Source organism: Elaeis guineensis, chromosome 11 (genome assembly GCF_000442705.2).
Source record: "Elaeis guineensis isolate ETL-2024a chromosome 11, EG11, whole genome shotgun sequence".
Classification (NCBI taxonomy): Eukaryota; Viridiplantae; Streptophyta; class Magnoliopsida; order Arecales; family Arecaceae; genus Elaeis; species Elaeis guineensis.
In genome coordinates this window covers 69,695,217-69,702,089 of record NC_026003.2, presented here as the reverse complement: position 1 = coordinate 69,702,089, position 6,873 = coordinate 69,695,217, and the positions used below count along the sequence as shown (strand labels likewise).

General features: G+C 37.1%; 1 non-coding gene across 1 annotated transcript; it reads right to left on the bottom strand.

Annotated features, from left to right (window-relative positions):
• Positions 1–5,114: 5,114 nt before the first annotated feature.
• LOC140852729 (small nucleolar RNA R71) lies at positions 5,115–5,221 on the bottom strand. The gene has a single exon (XR_012135630.1). It is a non-coding gene; the product is annotated as a small nucleolar RNA R71 (small nucleolar RNA).
• Between the last annotated feature and the right edge of the window lie 1,652 nt (positions 5,222–6,873).

Here is a 6,873-nt window from a genome sequence, read left to right as displayed (position 1 = left end):
ATCTGGGTGGTCCGAAGCTGATCCGATGGCCAGGAATATTTCTAAGGAGATTTATACGATTTCTAAGAGTTTTAGGACTCCTTTTCCTACCAAAAAATCATGAAAAATTCATCTATAAATAAGGGATCCGGGAATAAGCTTTGGGAGGAGAAAAAAATTGAGTGGAAAGTATAGAAAAAAATAAAAAAAATAAAATAGTTTTAGGGACCCAAGGAAAAGGAGAAAAGCTGGTTCGCTCTACGGAGTACGACAGAAGACGGAGAGGTCATCAACCATCTTCTCGACAAGGCTTGGCTGATCAACTTTAGATCCTTGTTACAGTTTTATTTTTATTATTTTTTTTAAATTCTTTGTACTTGAATTTTAATTTCAATTAATACAAAATTTATTTTCCTGCACTTTAAATTCCTATCTTTTATTTTTCTTGCACGTAGATGCTAGGATCTAATTAGTAGATCTTAGTACCAATTTATTTTTATACTTTTTAAATTTTTGTTATTTATTTTTATTGCAAGTAGATGCTAGGATCTAGTTAGTAGATCTTAGTACCCGATTTATTTTTTATACTTTTAATTTTTGTTTCTGACTTAAATTGCTTTCTCCAAAATTTTATTTTCTTTTTGTAAAATCAAAGATTTCAAATCAAAATCTTGCTTTCTCTATGGATTAGACCCGACTCACTACTTTCTACATATTTTTAATTTTTATTGAAGTCAAAATTTGATTGATAATCATGGTGTCTTAACGACAGCATCTTGATCCTATCATGTGTGACCACGTAGGTTCGAACCTAAGCCAGTAGCATAGGAACCAATTCCTGTACTAATCGAAGTGACCATCTAGCAATAGTATCCGATGTCTGGGTAGGTCGAATAGTCACAATCGCAACACTCAGAACCTACGTGAATATGGTTACTGTATAATTCATCCTTTTGACCCTTGTGTTTAGGATGACTCAGGGTTAAACTGTCAACCCTGATCAAATCATCCGAATCATGCTCAACTCAAACAGTCTTGTGACTCCTCACTAGGACTACCTTGGTCAAGGTTTTGCTAAATTGAAATACGACTGTACACAGCTCCTAAATTAGAGTGGTCAATCCCATCTTGACACATGCACCGACAAGTCAAGTACTTGACTACACCAAGCAGCCTTCCATCACTGAATTAAAAATTCAGGTAGTCCAGTGACTAAGTGTAGTGAGTTGCTTGCAAGTCACCATGACGGTCTCAGGTCGGAGGGATATTTATACCCATATTCCATCGGAGCAAATCTTGACAGCAGAAATAGCTCCAGAGTCGGTCACGTTCAATGCAGATGTGCCCTTACATCTCATCTGTATGCCATTCCAGTGTCTCCACACTCATTGGTTAAGAGGACAACCAACCTATATGGCACACAATGACCTATGCTTGATAAACGTTGTCATCCTTGGTAACAACGTATCATTTGGTCGCAAACAGATTTAAGGACTAAACCATAAATCCTCCTTTGTCGAGTCTAAATAGTCCTAAGGACTTCACCACAATATAGGAGTTCATTAGAAGATAAAATATTTTGTGATGAAAAAAGAAATATCAAAATAATTTTTATTAATTCATAATTCATATACATATACAAAAGGAGCACAACCGTCAACAGGCTGACGATTGACTTTGGGACACTATTCCCAACAATCTCCCACTTGGCCTAAAGCCAATCGGTACAGTATCTAATACCCATCTTCGACTTGTAGTTGTCGAACCTCTTCATCGCAATGGCTTTAGTGAATGGGTCGGCCAGGTTCTCCCTTCCATCAATCTTCTGAAGGTAGACATCACCTCAATCCACAATTTTCTGAAAATACTACTACTGGACCATTAGCCCACTTATAAATGTAGGGCTCTTCTCCGTTCTTAACGAAGCTGATTTATATCACAAATTGACATAAAAAGTATCAATTAATATCTAAATTATCTAACTTTATTAGGAAATTGATATTTGTTATTATATTTTGCAAAAGAAGAGGTCATCAATAGAAAGAACAAGGAAAGAGGATTCCAACGGCATAAATTTTATGCAAAACAGAGTTAAATTGATCCAAGAATTGAAGAATGAAGAAAGAAGACTCAATTGGATCAAATCCGAGTCAAATCAGATCAAAATTGATCAAAAATCAACTGATTTGGTGATCTGGTTAGCCGCCTGGTCCACAGCAACAGGCGCCGGGACCATGGACCCATCGGCGCACCATAAACCAGCCAATCAGCGAGTCTCGGCTCACCGCAACGCATCACGAGCCCGATCCACGCACGCGGTCCAGGGCTCATGAGGAGAGAGAAGAAGGTCCGAAGGGCAACCTGGTAACTTCACATCACTCGATGGTCCGATCTTCTCTGATCAAGATCCAACGCTCCACATTTTTATGCCATCGGATGGCCACCATCGCAACCGATCAAAATCCAACCATAATCAAGGCAATTGCAAGAATCAATAAACACTAGGACAACACGGGATCCTTCTGCAGTGCGATCCAACGGACGAAATCTTCCAACGCCTTGATCGGATGGTCTGCGACGCATCTGACCTGATCCCATCTCTGCAGCGTGATCCAACGGCAGCGCTTCACCCAGATCGTGATCCAACGGCCCAGAATCGCTTCTGGCTTGATTTATTAGATGAATTGGGTCCTTTAGATGAAGATCGGACGGCTGAAACAATTTTTAGGGTTTCTTGATGGATTTAAGTGCTTTTTGAGTGAGATTTGAGCCCCTAAACCCCCCTAACAGCCCTCTAAAACCTCTTAGTCCCACATCTAAAGTTTTGAAAACTTTATAACCCCCAAATGCCTATAAAAAGCCCCCAAAGGCCCTTGTTTTAAAAAAAAGATTGGGGGGCCTTCCGATCAAGCTTGTAACCGTGGATAATGGGGTTTTTAGCTTTCTTCTCAAGCCTCGAGCTTTGAGATTTTTGTAATAAATTTTTTTTATATAAAATCTTATTTTTATGCAATTTTATCTCCTTACATTATGCAATTTATTTTTCTTGCAATTAGGATAGTTTAATTTATGTAATTTAATTTTATGCAATCAGGTTAGTTTAAATTATGCAGTTTAAATTTATACAATTAGGATAGTTTAATTTATGAAATTAGGGTAGTTTATTTTTCTGCATTTAAATTTTGCAAGTAGATTTAGATCATGTCTAGCTAAGCATCCCTTATAGGGTTTGCGATGAAGCTAGATCATGAGTAGGGGTTTTACATAGGGTTCTTTCTTTTTCTTAGGGTTTCTTTTTCTTCCTCTTTTGTCGAGAATTTTTGATGAACTACAGTTGGGTCAGAGTCCCTTCATAGTTCATGCTTGATTCAGAGCATAGGAGGAGAAAATCCTAAGGGATCCTAGTTACTACTCCCCTATAAAGAATCTTGATGGGTTATCGTTGGGCCTTAGTCCCTTCATAATCTATGCTTGGAAAAGACAAGAGGAGTAGTCGTTAGAATCAATAAGAAAAATTCTAGGTAGAATTTCTAATCTAGATCTAGTGGATTCAAAAACTCTAGATCCTTAATCTTATTGTCATTAGCAAACAACTTTCGATTTTCGATTGTCGTTAAAGCTCACTTGAGCATAGATTTGAAAATCATTTTTAAACCAAGTCTCTGTGGGATCGACCCGTACTCGCTGGTCGTGCTACTCTGCACACTGTGCGCTTGCGATTTTATTTACAAATTTTAAGATTTGCACATCAAGTTTTTGGCACTGTTGCCGGGGATTTGGCATTTTAAATTATTTTCAAATATTTGTTCTTCGTGCTTTATAACTCTCTTTCTTTTTCCTTTAGGTTTCTAGATTTAGTTGGTGATTGCTAGAAAACTCAGGTATGCTTCTAATTTCTCTTTTATTATTTTTAGTTAATTACTTCTCCTTTTAGACCTAATCATTTGAATTTACTTAATCATAAAAAAAAATAATAATAATAATAAAACAAAACAAAAGATATTTCATAATCGTGAAGTAAAATATCAAAATAAAAAAAAAATTCTAAATTAAAATCTTTTACATTCTTGGTCATCTTGTTTATTTGCATTTGCATTTTCATAATTAATCTAAGGGCATCAACCCATTAATAAGATAAGGTGGAGATTTCATTACCCTTTCTTAGCCCAAAAACCATCTCCATCATATTGCATTACCTAGACCTTTAATCTTAAAATCAATTAGACGTCAACCTTAAGGAATTCGAGCTCAATAGGACAAGGAACCCTAAGAGTTCTACCAAGTTTGAGTTGTTTGATTAGTTGGTGTCTAGGCAAGTCCCTGAGGGTGGTTTGTTAAATTGATTCAGTTGCTGGCCTGGCCAACTCATTTGGTGTCTAGAAAGGCAACGATGAGTGAACCTCCCACCTCTTATACTTACCTGGCTAACTAGTTGATCAATCTCCACTTGGAAGGCTTGAAGGGTCATCTTGGAACAGTTAGGAGCTGTCTAGATTTAGGTTGACCCTAGGATAGATTGAGTTTAATTTATTGTTTCACTTGTTTGAAAAAAAAAAATTTATTAAAATTTAAATTAATTTGGTTACTTTTCTTTAGATTTAGGACTCCTTAGGATCTTTTCTTTAGAACTTTTTCTCTTTTCTTTCTTTTTCTTATACATAAAAATTTTTATAAAAAAAATTGTATAAACATCGAGAACCGTACACCTCGTGTGTGGAGAAGAGTGTCGGGTCGTCTAGTTAGAATTGAGTCAATTCCTGTTGTTCCAATGGCTGAACCAATCCAACCCATGACCCTTAAGGATTTGTGTTATCCAGTTGGCCCATCCAACCATCTTGTATCAGGTTGCCACAACCCACAACTAACAATTTTGAAATCAAACCTCAAATCATAAATATACTTCAAAATTCACAGGATTAGAGGATGCTTATATATTTATTAGAGAATTTGAGGAGGTATGTGCAACCATGAAACTGCAATTAACAGAGGATGAGGTCAAACTTAGATTAATCAACTTTGCCCTTAAGGATAATGCTAAGAAGTGGCTTTATAGTCTGCCAAACCATTCTGTCACTACCTGGGAGGGCTTTGTGAGAATATTTTTGAAAAAGTATTTCCCCCATCATAAAACAGCTAGGATTAGGAATGAAATAAATCAATTTTACTAACTAGCTGGTGAATCATTTTGGAAGTACTTTGATCGTTTCAAGAATCTTTTGACCCAATGCCCACACCATGGAATAGAAACTTGGAGACTATGCCAGATCATCTATGAGGGGTTAGATTCAAACTTAAGAACCATGCTAGAGTCCATGTGCCAAGGCCAATTTATGGAGAAAGAAACTACTGAAGCTTGGCAATTCTTAGAAGACCTAGTCGAGAAAAATTTATAGTGGGAAACAACTAGGGAACCTGATAAAGCTACACCTTCAAGAGGAGGAATGCATCAAATTCAACCATCCCTAGCATCAGAGGCCAAGATTGCAACCTTAACACGTAGATTGGAAGCCTTAGAATTACAGAGACCAGCCAATGTAAATCAAATATCTGCACCCATGTGTAAAGGGTGCAATACACCAGACCATGTCTTAGAAGAATGTTCCAACTCGAATGAGTGTGCACAGGTGAATGCCACCTATCAAGGACCATTGAACAATCCTTATGCACCCATATATAACCCAGGTTGGAGGAATCACCCAAATTTCTCATGGTCCCAGAATCCTAATGTAGGCAATCCAAATTTCAATCAGCAAAATCTAAGGTCCAACCCAGTGATGAACAACCTGCCAGGCTTCCATGATAATGACAAGAAAATTATCTCTTTAGAGAAAAGCCTAGAAGCCATGATGAAGACACATACCAGCTTTATGCAAACCACGGGTCAATTCATAAATAATAACACCCAAGCTATAGCCTGTCTGAAAATGCAAATAAGTCAGCTGGCTTCGACCATTAGTGAACGAGAACATGGTAGGTTACCTAGCCAACCTGAGCCAAATCCTAGGAACCAAAATGGTCCACGACCCCAACAAGGAAACCAAGTTAATGGTGTAAATGCCATTCATACCTTAAGATCGAGAAAACAAATAGACAATAAGGTAGTTGCACTTGATGATATAGAGGACTCATCTGCCGAGTCACCTTCTAAAACTACTACCTTTCAACCTCAAGCACCAGAAACTAAAAATTCACCTGGTCCAGTACTTAAAAGTCCTAGAGCTCCTTTTCCAAACAGACTGAAATCCAATAAATCTGAACATTTAGATAAAATTTTAGAGGTATTTAAACAAGTCCAAGTTAATATTCCTCTTTTAGATATAATCCATCAGGTTCCAACTTATGCCAAATTTTTAAAAGATCTTTGCACTAGGAAAAGGACCACTAATGTACCAAAGAAAGCATTTTTGGCTGCAAGTGACAGTTCATACCTATCTAGCCATGTGCCAATTAAATATAAGGACCCTAGAGCTCCAATAATTTCTTGTGTTATTGGAGAAACCAATATAAAAAAGGCCTTGTTAGATCTAGGAGCTAGTGTGAATATCCTTCCATATTCGGTGTATGAGCAACTAGGATTAGAAAAACTTCAACCTACTGGGATCACATTACAGTTAGCCGATAGATCTCTCAGGATCCCTAAGGGAATGGTCGAGGATGTTCTGATAAAGGTTGAAAATTTTATTTTCCCTGTAGATTTTATTATTTTAGAGATTGAGCCAGTTGCGAATCCTAAAGGACATATACCTGTCATTTTAGGAAGACCATTCTTAGCTACGGTCAATGCTGAAATCAATTGTCGAAATGGTCTGATGAAGTTATCCTTTGGGAATATGACCATTGAGCTTAATATTTTTAACTTAGAACAGGAATCCTCTTCTCATGCTGATGTCAATG